Raw genomic sequence first — 22,434 nt, 5'->3', positions numbered from 1 at the left:
AGGGCTTTGTGCAAGCTCGTCTGGGTAGGTACCACCCACTCATCAGATATTCTACCGCAAAACAGCAATACTTGATATTGTTGTGATCCGGTTTGAAGGGTGAGTGAGCCAGTGTAATTACAGGCACAAGGGACATAAAATCTTAGTTCCCAAGGTTGGTGGCGCATTGGATATGTAAGCGATGGTTGACATTTCTTACAATGCTAATGTCTAAGAGCGTTGGTGACCACTTACCATCAGGTGGCCCATATGCTCGTCCGCCTTCCTATTCTATAAAAAAAAAAAAATACGGTACATGATTATTACACATAATATTATATAACATACATTAATGATTAGAATTAGAATCACAATCACAATCACAAAAATAATAATTAAAATATATAAGAAATAATAATGAACTAATTAATGACATAAAAAAGCAAAAATTACACATATATGATGAAACTAAATAAAATAAAATAAATCATGTATGAGGCACATAAACCAGAGTATTACACAGACTTCTGGATCATCCGCCTCATTATATAGCCGTTCACATCATTCGCAATAATCCTTAGGATAGTATATATGCCATAGTTGTTGATTTTAACGACAAAACGTGAAATCAAAATGGTCAAAAATCAAAAAGTGAGATCAAAATGGGTGCCAAGTTCAATGGTCAGTCCTGAAATTTATTTTTAACAACATAAAATGTTTTATGACAACTTAAAATATCATTTCTTTTTGTAACTTAGGATAATATATTGAAGGCTGACGTGGCTAGTTCTCATATACGAATTAAGTACCTATTAAAACAGTCATGGAAGAGTCATGTTCGATGGCTAGATTCTACCAGCAAGCCAAATTTTCAGCTTTAGAATTTGCGAAGGCTATCATATAATTCGTTTTATTCGCTGATTCTTATTTTACAGGCACTATAAGTAAGTATTCCTAATAGAATCGATTAATTGAAAAATTATAATAAATTGATAAAAAATTATTAGTTTCAGATTTATTCCTTTGTATTCACTCAACTACCTATCTGGCTGCCAAATTCGAACTTTCTAGGTCATTTGGAACTGGGTTAGGGTTTTGATTAGTCAGTGATAAAAATGACGATTTTTGGACGTTAAGAACTAAATAACCGTTTAAGGTGTGTTTATGAAATTTGGAACAAATATGTATCTTGCAAGTCTCAATATATGAACCATGAATGAATTTGACATGTTTATGTGAAATAGTTTTTGAGTTATGAGGGGGTCATAAGTGGCTCCAAATGGTTCGTGTAATATTACATACGGACTTGTTCGTCTGTTCTGAGATGAGATATAAAAAAAATGCAAAGAATAAAAGAATTAAATATTTAACTTTTGTTATTCTGATGTTCGTGAATTCAGTGTAATGAAAATTTTCTATAACTATTTTTTTCTTTTTATCATATCAATTATAAGATAAACTACTATAATATAATTTAAGAAAAATTATAAGTTTTTTTTTTCTTTTTAAGTAATAAATTACATCATCATCATCACTCACATCACAATTTTAAAAACTTTGTGTGAATTCTACCCGTACGTAGTCGGGATGGGCAGCTTATAATTACTTATATTGTGTTTTACATTCGAAGAAGATTAAATTTTATTATTTATAATATTAGCTGTTATATTACTTACTTATATAAGATGGATGCTGTGGTTTCTTATGATTGAGGGAGCACATAGACATATAACTCTGGTTTAATGTGAAATGTAAGCTTGTGATGTGTATTAATTGTTGAAGATCCTATTAAAATAAAATAAAATGAAAAAAAAAATAGAAACAAAGCTTAGCACTTTCGTAACTCCAATATATAAATATGATATTGTTCTGTTTAATTTGTTTATTTATTCAATCTGTTCAAACAAGTACGTAAGTACAATATTTAGTCTTTGTCTTCATTGAACAAATTCGAAACAATGCGTCAAGTTTCAAAGCAACAGATGTTAGGCTTAATGAAATAAGGGGCCCGATGTTACAAGGCTCAGCTTCGGGTGCACGTGTCGATAGAAAATTTACTAAACTAGAAACCTGCTATGTTTTCACATTAGTTTAATTAAAATTTATCCCGAGTAGGTATTTTTAATATAAATATTAAATACAAATTAGTATTGCGCTTATCTCTTTGGTATTACCCAATCAGCTATTTATTTTTAAAATTTCGAACGTTAATAAATACAATATTGTTTATTTTAAGAAGGATTAAAATGTAAGTTGCATAAATTCATTAGATAAAATATTTATAGTAATAAAAATATACTGGTTAAAAAGGTCGAAAAAGTTTGCTGTGAACATATTTAATTTAATTACTATAAGTGCAAATATTATGAGATCCTTTAATAAATATCGACATAATCTAGCTTTTTGCCGATTATAATCTTTGTGAATATGTAGGAAGATTTCTAACTGTGTTTCAATATTTGCGTCCATATTCGTCAGTGATGTTCATTTTTATAAGCCTAGTTAAACATTATTCTAGTAAATGTTTTTAAAACGTTCCCCAAACAATTTTATACGACAAATATTTTCTCTTGAAACGAAATAAAAGATTTTATCTGTGAAAGCGGTTGTGCCGAGCCTGTAAAACGAATTTTGACCAAAATGGTCATGCGTCTAACATTTATAAAGTAAACCTTATTGCTCTTAACGCAGTGATGGGTGGAATGTAAGTAAATGTTGGTGTTATTCTAAATATTTCTCGAGAAATTGGTAATAGCAAAATAAACCTTAAATATTTTGCAATAGCGACTCGTTTGGTGTAAATATATGTTGGTAGTTTTGTAAGTAAACATTTCAGTTGGAGGCCAAGTTGTTGCGGCTTGCCGTCTGTGTGTTTGTTGAACAAACACAACACGGACACTGATTTGTTTGTATTAGTATGTCGATGTACGTAATTGTATTCTGTTATTATGAAAAATCAATAAATATTCAACTGTGTATAATAAAAGTTTCTGACAGAGATTTTTCGGTAAAGGTTGTAACTGCATTTTTAAGTCTTCTGGGAAGGCCTTCTCAGTGTGAAAATTTCACAGTAAAATAATCTACTTTAACATACAGTCCGTAAATGTCCCAGTATTTACATATATAAGTAGTAAAAATTTATAAATACTTATAAAGTAAGGTCTAGCTGAATCCCTCCTACATCTTTACAGTAAATACAGGACATGATCTAATACCAGCGGCCCATCCCATTGGTCGGGCTTATGATACCTACTCGATTGCAATTAACGTCTCTTCCGCAGCCGTAGGCTACCGACAAATCATTTACGATTCGCCCTTGAGATCTCGCGACACAGACTAGAGTAGACTAGAGTTGTGTCGACACATATAATTAAGCCTTTAATAAATCATACATTTAAGAAAAAGTATTTTCTTCTTGCAGTTTAGTTTTAGTTTAAAAGTATGTATTGACTTTTCGTGTGTTTAAATTTGTTATTGTATTTCATCTCGTGCTCATATGAAACAACATAGTGAGGAAAGCTATATAAGTCTAATGAAATTCTGCTAAATGTGCACTCGCTAAATCACATTAGAACAATGTGGCGGAATAATCTCCGAACTTTTTTTTTTAAGACGAGCGAAGACCTGTTCCCAGCAGTGCGATCTTTACAGGTTTTTACACATTTTAATTAGCTTTTGGATATTTTTTCACACATAATTTTCTAATCTGTGGCAAGTTTAAAAGGGTGACCAAATTGGATGTCGCGGACGCCCTACGCAGTGTAACATCCATAAAATTAGTTATGAGAGGGTTCGGTGGGCAGTTATTGAATCACTATGGAATGCATAGGATATTTTTCGCTTCATCGAAATTGTGTCTGAATCAATTTGAAGCAACTTCCCCAAATGAGGGGTAATTGAAGAAACAAAATGGTAATATAGGAAGATATTGTTATCGATAATTAAAAAAGAACTGATAATAGCCGACAATTTACAAATAAAATTAATTCATTTACATGGGTTGTAATGTATATGCTTATGTCTAGGCCTATGCCTGCCCTATATGGTTTAGTTGTGATTATAAAAAGTGATTATATACAGAGCTACTTTTGCATTTATGATGTTATTTAAAGTAAATATAGCGCGCGTTTTTCTCCAGAGATAAGCTAGGATGTTACTCATTAAAAACTGGTCACAATTTGGTAATTTCTAAATATGAAATCAATTATTTTATATATATTTAAATTTGTGATTTTTTTATTTTTAAAACTTATTAAAGAAGACATACAATAATAGAAATACATCCACATTAACCCTGTGATCCATCACAAGTAATGATAAAGCATCGACTGCACTGTTATCGAGGCGGTACCGGCCATGTCGGGTGAAGCCGTTATGACTTCAATATTTCTAATAGCGTGCGATCCAATCTCGTCCGATGGCTTCGTCATTCGCGTTACTGCGTATGAAAAGGTACAAAAATTGTGGAATTTCCAGTAGTTTTGCACTATTATTTTCAAGATTTCTTTTGGTTATATCTGAGCGTAAAAGATTACGGCGATATATATATATATATATATATATATATATATATATATATATTTTAATTCTTTTTGTTTAAAAATCAGTGCCTTAGAGACTAAACAACATTTTACTCTTACTGTTTTCTAAAAAATGACATTATTGCCAATATATAAAAACCAATTTCCCTATTACCGACAATACTGCATTACAATAATTTAATTTTATGATACTATTTGTGGTTAATACTTTAACTAATGTCTAATGGGTGAGTCTATGAAGTAAGCTAAAACAACCGAACGCAATACAAATCCAAATAAATCTGAATGGTTAACCGGAGCAAATTTACATCGGTAGCGGATCATGGGATATGTGCTCCGGAAGGAACAGTATAACTAAAGAAACCAAAAAACTTTTAAACTAGAAATACACATGTTTTTCAAATAGTGATATTGACTAGAAGAATGTAAATATTTGAAGAATTAATAATTTATTTAAATTTATAATAATTTCTTAACATTTTACGAGCTTGACGGGCATGGAGTGTACGAATGTGTATTAAAGAATAATTTTCCTGGTTTTGTGGCAACATGACTTGAACTAATTCTTATACGAGAATTATCTACACTAAATGGGATTTGAATGTTATGATTGTTTACAAAATGATTTGAATTTTTATTTATCTTGCAATGTGTTGCATGACTTGATTTTTTTTGATGAATTTCAATTTTATTTTCAATTCCAGACGAGGGAACTCCCTAAAAGCAGAGACACGAACTTTGTATATACATAGAAAAGCTTGTTTTCGAAAATGTTTTTACTTTTCATTTACTGTAGTATAATTATAAAAATACAATATTTTTAATTAAATAAATAGAAACTATTTTTTTATGATATAGACAGATGAACGAGCAAATGGGCCGCCAGATGGTAAGTAAATGGTAAGATGGTAACAATACTAAGTATTGCTGCTTAGACGCAGAATATCTGACGAGTGGGTTGTACCCACCCAGACTAGCCCGTACAAAGCCAGGACCGCACTTATAAAGCACAAATATAATGCTTCAATGCTTGTATTACGTAGATAATAAAGTTTTTCTATCATTTATTAAAGTAAGTAATTGCTTTTCGATTTTTAAGATAATAAAATGGTATTTGTGAAAGTACTAACACTTCTCTTTAACAAAATGCAGCCTTTGCTCAGTAAGATATTTTCAGGCTGTCAGTGTTTTTGTTTTTTTTTTTGTAATGTGATGTTATTTTTAAGCCGCCACATTTTTTGTAGCACACAAACGTAAGATCGCCTGATAGTAGCGTATTGGTCGATTGGTCCGCGTTTTGTCACAGGGATGTTTTTAGTGGCGTATCGAGCCCCAGGCAGAATGTTGTCTCCTCTCAACGATATTAGGTAAAAGCTTAGAAACGAGTGACTTTTGACGATTAAGATTAGTAAACGAGTGACATTTCCTATGCTCGCTTCTAGTTTAAAATCTAAGATTCAAAAATATCTAATTCGATAACCATATTATAAAAATTCAAAAAATTCTATAAAACGATCCCATTGTTTGTATCGCGTATGTAGAATGTAAATTATTTTAAGTATATAAAACTTTGTTTTATATGTTTTATGTAACCAACGGTATGGGCTATGGTCATGTCGGGTTTCATTGAAATGTTTATAATAAGACTCATCTGCTCGCACCATATAACGGACATTAACTTTACAAATATCTCCTCTAATATTTCGCGTATAAACATATCACACAAGTATACTTTACCTTTCGTTTCCTTTGAAATAATAAACAATTTTTAGTGATAAAAACATTTTAGCGGGACATACTATATACATATGTAGTGTAATTTTTGATCTCCTTTGGTTTGTGTTGACGAGAAACTCGAGGCGTTGACTTGTAGCCATTAAGTTTCCACTTCTTGGCTCCAGTATGATCCAATCAATATGATTTCAGCTCGATGGTACCAAATTATTCTATTGTGATTCATAATTTATAAAAAAAATATTAGAAGAAAAGTAAAATATTTGGTATAGGTAAAGGCTCCTAGTTTCATTAACAAAGTGGTTTTGTAATAGATACATATAGGTGAAGCTGAAATGTAAAATATATAAATTTATCCATCTATTTATTAAGCAATTTAAAATGTTTTAGCCGTTTGTAAAGTAAAATAATAACAATGTTACGTAATAATAAAATATTTTGATATAAATACGAATATTGAAATGAGTAAAAATATGGTAGCGACAGAAAAAAAACGTCCACACAATATTGTTTCCAGTAACACACACGTGCGAAGATTTTATCGACTCGAATTTTAATTACGAAGCGTGAATCAAATGCTGAAAATATTTATAGTACAGTCTGCAAAATATTGCGAACCAATAAATGCAAATGAAAAATATAATTATAACTTGTAATAATGTTAATCGAGAAGAGAAATATATTTGACGATATGACGAGTGTCGAAAATAATATTAAGATATTATTATTATTGTATTTATTATTATATTATTATTATATCATAATATTAACACATTTAAAATATACGTTAAAAATAGATCGATTTTTTTATATACAAAAATTTATATATAAAATTGAGTCTATAAGCTAGTTACATAAAAACAAATATTTTTTGTTATATTTCCTAATTCTTCAACCATCATTTTGTATTCACTATTGTTTTCCATAATTCATTATTTAAAATTGAAAAAAAAGTTTTATGGTTCCACCAGTCGCCAATCGCACGATGCAACGGGGTCGCATCAAAAAATATTAATATTTAGCAATAGCAAATACGAGTTGCGCCGCTTAAATTGGAAACGTGCTTCGCCACTGCCATTTGTAAACACTTTTCCTACTCAGAACTAGGCAGATTGGAATCCAGTTGTGAAGCAAAACGTTTTCAATGGAAGCTTCTAGACTTGTCGACATTATGACAGCACAATGTTTGTTGAGCTTTTGTTTTCTATTCGTTTGATTATTTAGGTTTGGTCAAAAAAGCATTGAATAAGAAATTGAAAAAGGACTTCGTGTACTTTGCACTTAGACAACAAATTTCTAATAAAATTAAAATAAAAAACGAAAATAATTTGTTTCATTTGTAATTTACGATCAACAATCATTAAAAAAATATATCTTTAAAACCTTAACCAAACGCTATTACGAAGTAAATAAAGAATAATCTCACAAAATAAATTTCCACATAGAATCTAAAGGTAAGAATAAATTTTTCATATAAAGGAATATTCAAAATAAGAAAATGTAAATTTATATCAATCGCTGATCCTTCTTACATATGAGATGTATTCAAAGGCGATCTCCCAACACTAAGAATTGAAAATGATAACTCGACATATTGCCCACGTACTACGTCCTTTTGATATTTCCACATTCGCTACTAATATTGAATACGTGACGATAATACGAGCAATTCCAATATAATATATGTAATAAAAATAAGGTTTTAACAATTTATATAAATACAGTGACAGAATCTTGTGGATATAAATAAATTTGAGACTCTACCATGGATACATTTAAAAAAGCTAAGACGGTCTAGAATCTAGATAACAAAAGTCGACGAGCATTTATAATGACATAATGCTTTTTTCATTTCATTTTCAAAAATATTTAAAAATCTTTGAAAAAATATATCTATGATGAAATTATTTATAAAGCGCTTAATAATTCTAACCCTTTATAGTCGAACATGACTATAATGTTTTGTAATATTATTTTTCTATATTTGTTGACATAATAATTGTCATATTTATAATTGATGATGCTTATGGCTCCATTCCTGATTCGTGCGTCATCTATTATAAAATTGGTATAATATTATATATGTGAAAATGTACGTTTTAGTTAAGAAATTGAATAATACCTGTACTCAAATTATTCATAGCTTAGGTTAGGTTAGTTTATTAAAATAAATAATCTATGTTTGGATTATTATCTTTTGCGCTTTTTTTCGACGGAAGAACAATCTTTTTTAGAAAATTGAAATTAAAAAAAAACCAAGTTATTATTATTATAGCATTTTGTATTTTGAAATAAAATAAAGTTGTTTTAAGTTAAATATGTATACAGCATCATAAGAAAATTAAATTAAATTAGAAATAATATCATGGCAGGATTATAGTACACAATTCAAATAGTTATGTACCTATATAATACACAAAATAGGTAAATAGCAATTCCTTCCACATATCCTTCCACATAAATGAAATGTTCGCAAATCGCATATATGTATTTGAGTGATCTGTGATTCCACGAACAACATATGCCGTGTATGCGTGGAATATATTGATGCCCATATATTATATTCACGATAAGACTAATACTATGCATTATCTAATAGAGTCGAGACCACCAAATAGCTAGAATGCGTGTATAACAACCGAAGGCATCAAGCAAAAATGTGGTTTTTTTTTATAACTTTCTCGTGGTTATTTAGAGTATATAAAAGAAAATCATCGTTATATTCATTAATCATATGCAATTTATTTTAAAATTATAACCACTTATCTACAACATAAACATAGTAAGCGCCAAACACTTTATACAACAACAACAATATTTATTATATTGCAATTGAAAATTTGTGGATGATATTTTAATTAATTTTTGATAGTTTTAGCTTAACCGTAACACAGTTACCGTATATAGATAACTGCAACTGCAATGCAACTGCCTATTTCATGTGGAATGCAGAGATTTCTCTAAGTAACGAATCTTTCTTTAGGGCCTAAGGTTCATTATTTGGATATATATCGAGATTTTCGAAAAGTTGATTATAGCCGAAGGTTGTGTTACTTAGTTTAATGTTACTATGCAACGCGGAATCCATGGCTATCAATACAAAGATGCAAAATATTTATAACATAAAAAAAAAACAAAATATCATAACTAATAATTAAAAAAACAATTAATTATAACTTTTAGTTAAAATGTGTATAATGTGGCATATATAATTTATATATTTTTCTAAAGCGAGCTTTAATTTATCCGTTTAGTAATACCATTGAAATGGTTCTGTGGGACTGGTTTAAAATTAATTTGCAAGATTTATCCACACATACAAATAGATAAAGTTTATTCTTTTAAAATTAAAAAGAAACACAAAAAATATTATACATAAATGAATTACAAATTTACATATGTACATGTGCTTTGCCGTGTTGAGTTATATAAAATACGCTTTAATTTTTATTATTTCATGAATAATATATTTAAAATTGGATGAATATCTAATGTGTTTTGATGTAAAAATATATAAGATCTAATCTAACATGCAGCTGCCGTACAATATAACGGGGATATCAAAATAGAAAATTTCCCTAGTGGAGTGTATTTCAGCGGTGCATTCAAGAACTTGGCACTATTCCTTTCAGCTGACTACACAATTTGTTAGGGTGTTTGTCTGGGGGCTTAAAGTTTATGCACCTCATGTGAATGGGTATACTTATTTTCAATTGATTGGTTTCTGTAAACTTTATACTCGACAATACTCTCCGTGTCTATTATAAATAATGGAGTCAATATAGTTTTGTTTTATTATTATTATTTTTTTTAATTCAAATTTTATTATTTGTCATAAAAGCATTATTTATTGATAGTCAATGTAAAAACTGCAAACGGTTCCGAATAAAACTGACCTAACAAGATACCACGGACTAAGGGGTTTTTTCAAAATTCTTATTTTTGAGTAAACTTCAATATAATAAAGAAATAACAATAAGCCGGTCGATCTGGACATGATGAGTTTCAATGTGGACAAGATCAGTTCATTCGGCGTATTATTTTCAAAGAAACTGGTTTTAAAAATAAGAAGGATTCCAAAAAGAGATAATATCTACGTTATGGCGGCGTAATTTTTAGGAGTGGAATTAAAGCTGCATTTCGTGAAGTCAGCGCGTCGGTCGACTCACAACTTGGTGGTCAGCATTAAGAAGGGACGTATTTACCTGTATTTGACTGCCTTGTTATTGTTAGTGTGAATTTGTTTAATTACGTATCTATACCTAATATAGTATATAATATTATATATAGTATATACCTAGTATATAGCTTTTGTTTATTTTATATTTTCTTAAAACAAATCTGAATCTGATTCGCGAAACATGTTTTATTTATTAAACATAGTTTCTATTATTATTTCAATATATTATGTTTTTTAGAAGAGGCGTACCAATTAGCCTATTGTAATATATTTTTTTTAATTTTTGTTTATTAATTTTATTGTAAAAAAACACATTAAAAAAATCGAAATTCAAATATTTGATTGTGAATTAGATATTATATTGTGATGGATACATAGTTATTGATAAAAAGATATATAATTGAAATCTATAAAAGACCTACATTTTTTTAAATCTGTTTCTTTTGCATCATTATATATATACATTATATATAAGTAAGGTAAAAACTTGCTTATAAAAAATATAAAATAGCATATCCCGTTCAAACCGTAAATCGTCTGGGCGAAAAATAAATAAGCCTTTAAGAATATTTTGTTACCAGTCGAATTTATAAAATAAAAAAAAACTAATTTAATTTAGTCAATACGTCGTCAAATAAGTGGCATGTAAATGCAAGTGGACTGAGAAGGCCAACTTATAAAAATTGTGTGTTCGGGCGCAAAAAAGTGTAACTTGAAATTGTCGACTAAGATCTTCTATGAGCTATGTATTAACTAGACTATCCTGTTTCAGAAGGACGCATGGCCACTAGTGAGGAGTACGTGTGAACAGAACTCCACCGAGTCGCGAGCGGAGCACAGCAAGTAAGAGCCCGCAAATGTGTTATATCAGAACAATGCCGTAGCCTCTCCGATCCGCGCTAAAGACGACCATCGCAGAGGTTATAGTGGGTAAGAAGCTCACGAAAACCTGTACCCAACTACCTACCTTTACCTGTACCTTTCTGTTGGCTTCCCCTGTTTGAAAAAAATGAACGTTATTCGCTAATTTTATTCAGTACTAGCTACCCGTCGCGAGTCATCGATCTTTTTTTAGGATAAGAATCATCGCGTGCCACCAAATTTTCATCACAATCGGATCAATGGCTTAGAAATACAGACAACCAACATATAAAATTAATTCTTATTTATATAGATATATGTGATAATGATGTAAAATGATTTTAATTTCTTCATAAAAATAAAACGTTTATTCAAAATTAAACCAGTATTAAATTTATCAATAGCAGCTTTATGAAAACAGATATAATTATTTGCAATTATATTTAAAAATAACTGTGTATTATTTAATTTTATTAATTTCGCTCAATTATTCATTTTCTGGAATAACTGAATAAAGTAATTAATATGTCTCACATAACTATTCGAAATCGCTGATTCGCATCGACGTGTCGTTATTGTAATAAATTTTAATGATGTGGTTTTTGATTAATTTTATGATATTTAATAAATTTCAGTGCCGAATATTAGAATAGGTACTCTAGTTCGGTAATTAATATTAGAGTAGACGCGTAAAATGTATTTTATTTATGTACAGTTTACGAGTCTTTCAGTGGTAGTTCAGTACAGTATCTTTTTTTTTGAAAAGCTTAAATAATTAACGTTTGCAGTTCATTTCGTGTCTTGAATGAAGACGTCGTTCAGAAACCTGCACGTTTAAGAAGATATTTTAAGATCGTTTTCATACTTTCATTCACTTCAACTCATACTTTCGCGATGTATGTTATCTATTTTAAATCTTTAGCATTTTTAATGGTACAGTCAAGGTCAAGTCTGACGGTTAAATACAAACGGTGAGGTATCATCACACCAATTATCACCATACGTGTCACTTTGATTTACTTATTTCCTTAACAAATAGTGCCTTATATGTATGCAGTCCTGATCTCATTGAACCAAAACTGTTTTAAATATATTCAATAAAAGTCGGAACTGTTCTAACACAATTGAAATATTGTAAAGAATGATAAAAAATCACACCGTCTTCAAACAATTTTGTAGTAAATAAAAATTATATCATTTTATTTAATAGTTATTTTTTGTGTATGTTGTGTGATTTCTTGAAATTGGTTTATTTAATTATTTATTTGTGTCAAACACTTATGTAAACAAATAAATTAGTTTTTAGGATAACCAAGCAAACGCTTAATAATATAACGTGCAATATTTTTGCTATAAATTTGTAATGTGTATTTTTTAATTTTAATTTTATTGTATATTATAAAAATGAATGTATTGGAAGAAATTTTCACACATATGTATGCATTTACTGATCTTAATCGTTGGAGAACCAATTCCTAATCGTTCTTCAAACTTGCGTAGATTAAGACAATCGCTTACTTATATATTTTTTATAAACTTACCAAAAATATTAGCTACTGTTACATAAATAATATTCAAAGCTATCAGAAAATAATATTAATATTATCTATTATATATATTTCTTATTTATTTTTATTTTGACTTGTATTGTTTCCGAATTTCTCTAATGGTGCTGCTTAAAATTCATACTCGAAAAGGTAAGAAATGCGCTGAAAGCGATTTTTGGTTCGAGATCCTTTCTTTCATTATCCCATGTATCCGTGGCCTCGTTAGTACGAAAGGAGTATTACGTAGCTGAAAAAGATAATCCGGGACCACAAAAATGTATTATGCACGGAGTTACCCGGAATTTATAACCTTTGTCTCATTTTAAGACCATTACCTGAGGATTTTGTACCGATGCGGTATAAACAAAATATTACTAGCTATTGTCGAAATTAACTCCCATTGTTCTCGATGAATAATAATTGTTGATATTGTTTTTTTATTGAAATAAAGGCGGCGATTATAAAGTTTATATTTGTTTTGAATAAATGAAAAATATTTACCTTCAATTTTTGATCGATTTATTGTAATTGAATGTTTCAATATTTACTGATATGCGATTACACTATCATTTTTTTCGGCTTTTGAGCCTTCGATTTTTAATGGCAATATGATATTCAATTTGAATAAAAAAAGGCGTTATTTTTTTTTTTTTTATAGAATAGGAAGGTGGACGAGCATATGGGCCACCTGATGGTAAGTGGTCACCAAACGCCCTTAGACATTGGCATTCTAAGAAATGTCAACCATCGCTTATAGCCAATGCGCCACCAACCTTGGGAACTAAGATTTTATGTCCCTTGTGCCTGTAATTACACTGGCTCACTCACCCTTCAAACCGGAACACAACAATATCAAGTATTGCTGTTTTGCGGTAGAATATCTGATGAGTGGGTGGTACCTACCCAGACGAGCTTGCACAAAGCCCTACCACCAGTAATTATAAATATAAGTGTGTCGAGATGGTCCAGTGGTTAGAAAAGGAGAATCTAAACCGAATATTGCGGGTTAAACCTGTTCAAACCAAACACCATTTCATTTTCATGTGCTTAATTTGTATTATAGTTCTTGTAGTTAGTCAAAAAAACGTGAGGAAACCTGGCATATGTCCGGTGAAAATTTACCTGATCTGTATTCTTTAACCGTTGGAGTCGCATCATTGCTCGAAGCCATCTATTCAAAAAGAGAAAAGGTCTTAGGCGAGTAGTAAGATATTTGCAGGCTGTGACTTTATTCATTTCCTTTATTATGATAATAAAAAAAACGTACTGCTCTACTTACTGTTCAAAGCCCAGCTCATCAATATCACTAGATCAAGGGGCGAGGGCGGCTGTGTATTGGATTAATTAGGGGAAGTTACACTTACGTATGAGTATTTATTTATTTTACATTGTCACAGTCATTTGTGTCAAATGATATATTTTACTCCCGTTACGTGTGTTTACGGTTGTTAACACTAAATTACAAATAACAATTAGTAAAATAAATTAAAATAATGTATACATTGAAAATTGAAAATGATATAGATTGAAGTTTAAAAGAAAAACTGTTGTAGAAATTAAATTGTAAATGGATCTATTTTATTATCTTGTTTTGACAAACACATTTTTTTGCAATCTGCATTGCATATCATTTATGTCGATAGTATGACGATGAGATACTTCATGTTCGATAGCATATTACTTTATGGTAATGCTTTAAATATAATAACTCTATTTCTGAAGCGTTCTTAAGCATTTTTGGAAAAACAGCTATTCGGGATTTATCTTAGCTCAAACTTGTATGTTTTAACAAAGTTATAATATTAAATATGTTGTTGAATTGGTGGTAAGTAACTACTAAGTTTATTGTTGATTGTTCTCGGTATAATCTGCTTTTTACCTGTTGGAAATATTGTGAAATGATCATTTGAAGTGTTTGTAAGAACGAATAATTAGCATATACTGATTATAATTTTTTTATAATATGTTAGCGTATTTTTTCGAGATTTTTATAAGAATAAATTGAAACAACATTTTTTATATACTTATTTAAAAAGTAAGTAATAACAGCTTTTAACTTTTAAGTAAAATGTAGCGATGTAATTAAGATGAGCTCTTCACGCAACGACCACTAACACGGCCACCGCAAAAACGCGCTTCCCACGCGTTTGCTGTAAAATATTGGTAACTGCAGTAACGTACTTTATTATATTTTCGTTTAAAAACATTTTTAGTTCAGTCACAGGAGCATTTTAATTTAAATGTTATGTAAGCTAGTAGTTAACATGATGGCTAAATAACTGTAAAAATCACGTAGAAATAATAACTTCATTGATAACTGAAGATCGTAATTACAATGTTCGATTGACTAGTTTTTTTTATAACAACAACGAAAGCAAGAAATGAAATTACTAAAGCCGTCAAATAGATTATGAAAGGTCAAATCAAACACATCACTATTTTTTTTTAAATTAAATGTATTTTTTCTGATAATTACTTTGTCATTTATATAATATTGTTTTATTGTATTTATTAATATTAAGCAAGTTTTTTTGTATCGTTAAGAATAATAATAATTATATATATTGTAAAATAGTAATTTAATTATAATAAAATATAATTGGAAGCTAAAAGTAATGATATAGTTCATTTTTGGTTTGATGACATGATGGACATGAGCTCACGATGATCAAGCTCGCGACCATCCCAGTTGCAACTTTGTTGAAACGAAAAGTAAAAAACGTACGATAACGGATAAAACTCAAAGACAAATAAATAAATCAAAATATATACATATACCAACGTTGTTTGTATACCCATACACAAATAACATTATTCTTAACTCTTTGTTCCAGTAAACAAGAAAAAACAATAATCGTATATTAATGAGGCATTCTTCATACTTATAACAAAGTTACTTTTGCACCAATAGTAGTGGTCTCAACATAACTTTTAAAAGAAAAGTATTTTCTGCATTACTAAGCCATCAGTGACGTCACGGGGCTTTATCTTGTTATTCTATAATTTTCTTATCCTTACCTGACTTTTTAAATGAAATATGTAATTTATATTATATAGTTTCTATTTTTTAAAGATGTAATAAAGTGATAGGATTCTCGATGGTATTTATTGAATGTCATCCTTTTAAATGTTTATATTCTTATGTACTGCGCAGCTATACAGGTATAATGAAAAATTTAATAATAATTTTCCATCGTGTGTAATTTTATTTTTATTTAAACTTATTTAAACTATTTAGTCACTTTTTCTTTCAGTAATATGGCATTGTTAGTCAATAAAATAGCTGTGTAAAGGTATTTACCTGATAAGTGCAATTTACGCAATCGGGTTGATAGATATAGAAGGGCGGTATACCGTATGTTAGTTATGCATTTCAAGCGAAGTTGTATTGTTTAGTCCTTTAAAACTATAAACCTAACAGACCATAGTTTCGATAACGATTACACGATAGCTCGTTTATGGAAATAGAAATGTTCACAAAAATATTTTTTCAAAACATAAAAACACGATATATTTTTAGCGGTATAGCGGAAGTTACACATACAATATAATCTACGAGTATGTTGGCGCATCACCCGAAGTTAGGTTTGTTTTTAATGATAATAAAACTGCTGTGATATATTTTCCGTTTTTCATATATAAACTTTTGAATGTTATTGATATGCTTAGTTAACTATTAGTGTTAGGTAGTTGATGTAATACGATAGACAATTTAAGGCGATAACATTCACACGTGCAAACACGACACGAAACAAAAAATCCTACATCGACAGAAGACTGAAGATTCAAAATTTGTTCTTACCTTTCAGAATAAAATCACCATTTCCAACCATTTAAGACTGGAATAAGTTTTCGTATGCATAAATGGACCTCATTCAGGAGTGTTACAACAATGAAAAATTCTCTCTAGACATTGGATTCTTTATTTTTCCCGACTCCCGCTTCCAATTTTACTTGCAAATGTTTCGTTCTTTATGAATTTACCGCGACTGTGGGAAAAAGGGTCCCTCTAAATCAAACTTGTGCAAATATTTGAGATAGACGTTTCGTTCCGGTTTATTTTTTGGTTAAATTGATGAATGCCAATTATAGCGGTAAACTATTTACTTATGAATGGACGATAGGATGGCAATTTGAAATTTGATTCGTGTTTTGTCATTTCAATTGTGTCTGTGACTGTGTTATATTAAACTGATGATATTTGATCTGAAGTCAAGTTCAGGATAAATTCTCATAAAACAAGTCACGCTTGAAACACCTGACACTATAAATTCAGGTGCCTTTCAAGGCTTAGAAATTTTTAAATTGAAAAAAAAGCCTCTGCATTATTCTTAATAAGTACTGTCCAATTATATAAGCGTTGAATATATTATGATTAATGAATGCAAATTAAGAACAATTATAATTCTTCTTTTTCAAATTGTTATAATAAATATTTTATTAAATTAAAATATCATAGATGTTTTGTAAATAGATAAACTAGCAATTCTGTGATCTAAGCTATTTTTGTTTTTCTAATTAGTTATAGTTTCCAATTATATTGAATATTTCGATTTTCGAATAGATTATTCGATAAATAATCGTAATAAAATATTTATTTCGAGCTTTGAATATAATTGAAGTTTATAAGTTCCCCAAATCTAACACAGGTTTAGTCCATAAGTTATTTGGTTCTTCTTTCAAGAAGTAGCCGGGAGTTGGTGTGTTCATTTTGCTTTGGTCGTTTCGGATTGCCAATCCAAATAAACAAATTTACGTTTAAAGACAGACTAGGGGTGAGAAGCGCGTCGTAGTAGAATAACAACACAGCTAATCTAGTTCATGTACAACACAGTTCATCTTGAGGATATTAATCATACTACTCAGCTTTTTTGAGTTTTTAGACTTTAATTAGATTGACAGTTAGCTTCATAATAAAAATAAAAATCATATATAATGTATTTGATTATTATTCCCATATACCTCATAATACGGACGGCTTTTCGATTTCATAAGTTGTGACGACGATATTCCTGGCCTGGTTGGGAATAAAGATATATAGTAGACAAAATCTTAGTATTACTATAGTTCGTGTCATGTAAAGAATTTAAAAGCAGTAATACGATTTTGTATCGGTGTCCAGCACTGAATAACCCATCGCAAGACAATGCTTTAGGAAATTAGATTCGCGTCGCAGTCGAGGCACGTGTGCCGTCTTGACTGTCCAGCTTGTTATAGTACTACTGCATAAACTATGAACCTATTTTTAGAGAGCTATCTTTCTACTCTTGGCTAATCTTGTGAGCTTTAAATTTGGTATTTATATTTTCTATCAAGCTGTGTAAACAAAAAGCAAATATACAATACAGACACTAAAGTAAACGCACATATTTTTAATGTGCGGTGTGTAAAAAAAGAGGTAATTAACTGAAAAGCATAAATTTACAGTACAGTAACAGCCTGTTAATGTCCCACTGCTGGGCTAAGGCCTCCTCTCCCTTTTGAGGAGAAGGTTTGGAGCTTATTCCACCACGCTGCTCCAATGCGGGTTGGTAGAATACACATGTGGCAGGATTTCAATGAAATTAGACACATGCAGGTTTCCTCACGATGTTTTCCTTCACCGTCAAGCACGAGATGAATTATAAACACAAATTAAGCACATGAAAATTCAGTGGTGCTTGCCCGGGTTTGAACCCACGATCATCGGTTAAGATTCACGCGTTCGAACCACTGGGCCATCTTATCTTGCTTTATCTTATCTTTATCTTGCTGTATAAATAGAAAATTAACAATATCCTCTTATACTGAAAGGTATTTCAAAAATTATATTATGCTTCAAAACTTAAGGAAATATAGATGCAAATAACTTATGCATACGTATTAATTATTCGCACTAAATAACACAAAGCTACGTGATTTATAAATGTTGTCTTCCACTGACCCCTAATATATGGTATATTACAATTGCTTTCAGCATGTCGTTATATAAATGTCATAAACAATCAACTCGTCATATTCATACTTTATAAAATGTATACCAAGTGTCAAGTTTGCGTGGTGCTAGCGAACATTACAAGTTGGCTATTTGCGCCGGCGAAGCGACTCGCAAGCTTAAACAAGCCTGCGTCCTCCGCGCGCACCTGCTAACTGTACGGGCGCGACAAATCACACGTGCTATTTGAGCTGCATTCGTGTTCAAAATTACTCTCATAGATACGAGGAAAATGGCCATTTGAGACTTGTACTCATAACTATCAGCTTCTTGCGTCATCAACTTGGTCTTTTTATTTGTAGAAAATTTATACGAAAATGTTAACGGAATACTTATTTATAACACTTATGTTTCATGTTTTAAAACCCATAATTTTAACACTTAGTGAATGAAAGTAGTCATAATGCGAAAATATAATTTATTCAAGTGAATACTATAATCGCTATAATCTTCATTTTCAAGATATCACTTAAAGTTTTTTTTTTTTCTTGGATTCCTATAATAATAACTAACAAGCAATTGTTATTCCTTTTCGTTTATTAAAATATTTATTCTATTTATTATTTACGTACATTATATTATCTATCATGAAAATTAAATACATATCTCCAGTTATCAGCTATGTAATAATATGGAATAATATGTATGCCTTAGTACGTACATATTATAAGATATTTTCTTGATTAGATAAGAAATTTGTCTCGAGCGGACAATAAATTTGTCTTGCTTATTCTTCACACTTTCTTAGACATTTACGAGACACTACACTTCTGGAGTTGATTTCTGACGAGACAGACATGAAAGAAGATGCTTAATTGTGATGGTGTTATACAAATTCACCCTTTAACCATTTGCTCGCCCGCCTGCCTAAAGTATTTACCTAAAGAATTACAGAAAGGGCTTTTGTTAAGTAAGAGTATTATGAAAAGTTTTTTAATTACTTTTGCATGTCCAAAGCAGCTGTTTTCAGGTGCTTCCATTTTTACTCATCATTCTTATTATTCCATATGGTAGGTCCTTATTCTATAAATGCAATCATATGCTCCAAGTTAAAATCAAAATCTCCCATTTTGCATGAAAAATTTGTAGCTGAGCGTGTCTAGTCTGCTATAAGTGCGTCGCATGTAAAGATTGCAACTTGAATGAAGGAGCTTGTCTAAGCAGGACGTCTATCGTGTGCCTCTATTCAAGACATTTTGTCAATCTAAGACATGTCTTGCGTACAATGTGTACGACAATATTTAATTTTATATACAAGCGGTATCTTGTAAGACAGACACGAGACAATGTTTTATATTGTACAGTCTTATTTATTTGTGATTATTTAATATAATATTATGACTTGGCAAACGAAAAAGTGCTTTAATTATAGAACAAATACTTGGTTTCAGGAAGAATGTTTTAACTTGCAGAGTTGGTAAATAGTAGTAACTTTTACACTTCGTTTTTATAAAAATTTCTTCACTGTTTTATAAAAATAATCGATGTTTTTGTAAATATAAATATTGTGTATTTTTTGAAGCAACCGATATTTCTATATTTTATATAATTTTATTTATCTTTGAATGTATATCAGTATACCAGCACACGTGTTCCCTTCCTCGTATAACTTGGGTTCCTTCAAACGAGGCGTGAAGTGGCATCTTTGGGCTGGCAAGGTGGGGACTCCTAGTGCAGATCGTTCTTTCCAACTGTATTGGCCGTCGTCAAGTTTGGACTCTAGTACCTCGTACCATCAGGTGGAGTAGAATTTCCGACAATAAAAAAAAGTATAAACATTAGTATTACCAAAAAAACGTACAAAAATGTTTTATATTCTATTAGTTTTAACTTCATTTCAGAAATGCCTTCAAGAATTTTATTACAAGATAATATAATTTTATTATCTAAAGTCTGAAAATCCTTGCCAAGGATAATACCTCGATAATCGAGAGCTTCGTATTCATAAAACGTTACAAATTCTTTTATGGGGAAACTTTAAAAATCTCAGTTTAACTTCTTGCTTTTATACAAGAGATACATCGTGAATACTTTACTTTACACATTAAAATAGGTTACGTTATAAAGACATTTTTATTGCATATTATTATATTGTAAGGTCCTTCGAACGCTTTCAAACGACTTACTTGGAAAGTATGTAATATGGAAAGGGTTTGAAAGACTTATTTTACCAGCCGATGACTGTTGCTGACTTTCCTTAGGAATGCTTTTAATGCTCGATTGACACTATACGAAACTCCCGGGTTAAGATAGTGGCTCTTCATCTCTCTGCCAGTGTCTTGAAAGCGATGGTCCTTCACAGGGTGCCCGGTTGACTTCACTATTTGGCGTACGCCTATGACATAAGACCGCCCGCTGTACAGCACAAAATTTTTTTAGTCCTGAACAACTATCTCTATTGTAAATTTGTGACTAAAATGACTAGATTTATTATTTAAAAAATATTTTCTATAAAAGTTGCTACAGTATAGTATCGTTACATATATTTTAAACTTTCAACCGTTTTACTAAGCATTCCCATCGCACGCCGGCGTGTCGTTGTTTTCTTAATAGTTCAGAGACATGAAGTATAAATGAAAACATAACATCCGCTGAAAATTGCGCGCATAGCCGCGGGCAAAGCAAATATATATTGAAACAATGGCCCCGGGCTACGATCGGATGGTTAATTTAAAAGTTAAAATTGCTAACGACATGATAAATCACTTTACCGCTATCTCAATGATGGATTACGGGCGCAATCAACAATTATATACTCCCGCTACACTTTTTAACGCGACTCTGTCTGTTTGAAATCGGTTTCATAGAAGTAATAATACATTGTATGTTTCTTTTAAATGCAATACTGGTAAAAATATTCGATATTTTATGTATAATTTGTTAATTTAATGTATACCAAAAGGACGCTGGATGGAAAATCATCACATTTTCCAGTAAATTTATGGGATTTTTTTATATACTCTGGTACGAGATTAAATATTTATAAAAACAAAATTAATAATTTGGAAATTTGTCTTTTGTGAAGACGTAATAAAAAATATAGTTGGGCTATATTTTTTATTTTATAGGTTTTTATTTTCCTCTTTCATATGTGTCTTTTGTTTGCTTAAAAGTGTCTTCTTTTTAACCTGTAATATAAAATACATGTGAATTAATCTTTTCAAGTCAGCTTTCGTTTAGTGTATACGCTTTAAATAATCACTTTGATTCCATGAGGAGCATGACAAAAAAAAAACTTAATAATGATTAGGAATTAATAAGGTTTACAACGTTTTTTTTTAAATATAAATGATGGCACAACAAAAGACAATAATTCATTTATACGTTTTCGACCGTCTAAATAGTAAATCGTTTAAAATTTAAATATCGACGTTCAAATTTGATAACACAGTTATACATTATTGACTGTACTCTAGGGGGACCGCGTCGATTGCAGGTAACAATGACCAAAAGAGATTTATTCCACGTAACTCTTTTACGCTTCATTTCAGCAATTTTATATATTAAAGTCAAATATGTTTGAATATTTTTTATCTGAAATACGACAAATAAAGTTAGGTTATATTAGCAAATTTTACTAAAAATATTAGTTAGCGTTAAGTTCAAAATAATTAGTTT

At 30.2% G+C, this 22,434-nt stretch overlaps 1 protein-coding gene across 2 annotated transcripts in view; it reads left to right on the top strand.

Moving 5' to 3' along the window:
* The window catches only part of LOC126781698 (phosphatidylinositol N-acetylglucosaminyltransferase subunit A), a 357,458-nt gene that overhangs the window by 115,745 nt on the left and 219,279 nt on the right, over positions 1 to 22,434 (top strand). The window contains exon 3 of one of the 2 annotated variants that reach the window (XM_050506674.1): positions 3,870 to 3,880. The exons of the other annotated variant lie outside the window; for it this stretch is intronic. The gene's annotated coding sequence lies outside the window, so the exon portion shown is untranslated. Of the gene's footprint in view, positions 1 to 3,869; positions 3,881 to 22,434 lie in introns of those variants that run through there. 2 annotated transcript variants of the gene reach the window in all.

The sequence above is a fragment of the Nymphalis io genome, chromosome 4, assembly GCF_905147045.1.
Source record: "Nymphalis io chromosome 4, ilAglIoxx1.1, whole genome shotgun sequence".
NCBI classification, from domain to species: domain Eukaryota; kingdom Metazoa; phylum Arthropoda; class Insecta; order Lepidoptera; family Nymphalidae; genus Nymphalis; species Nymphalis io.
The sequence above is the reverse complement of the archived record's forward strand: the minus strand, read 5'-3'. Positions and strand labels throughout refer to the sequence as shown.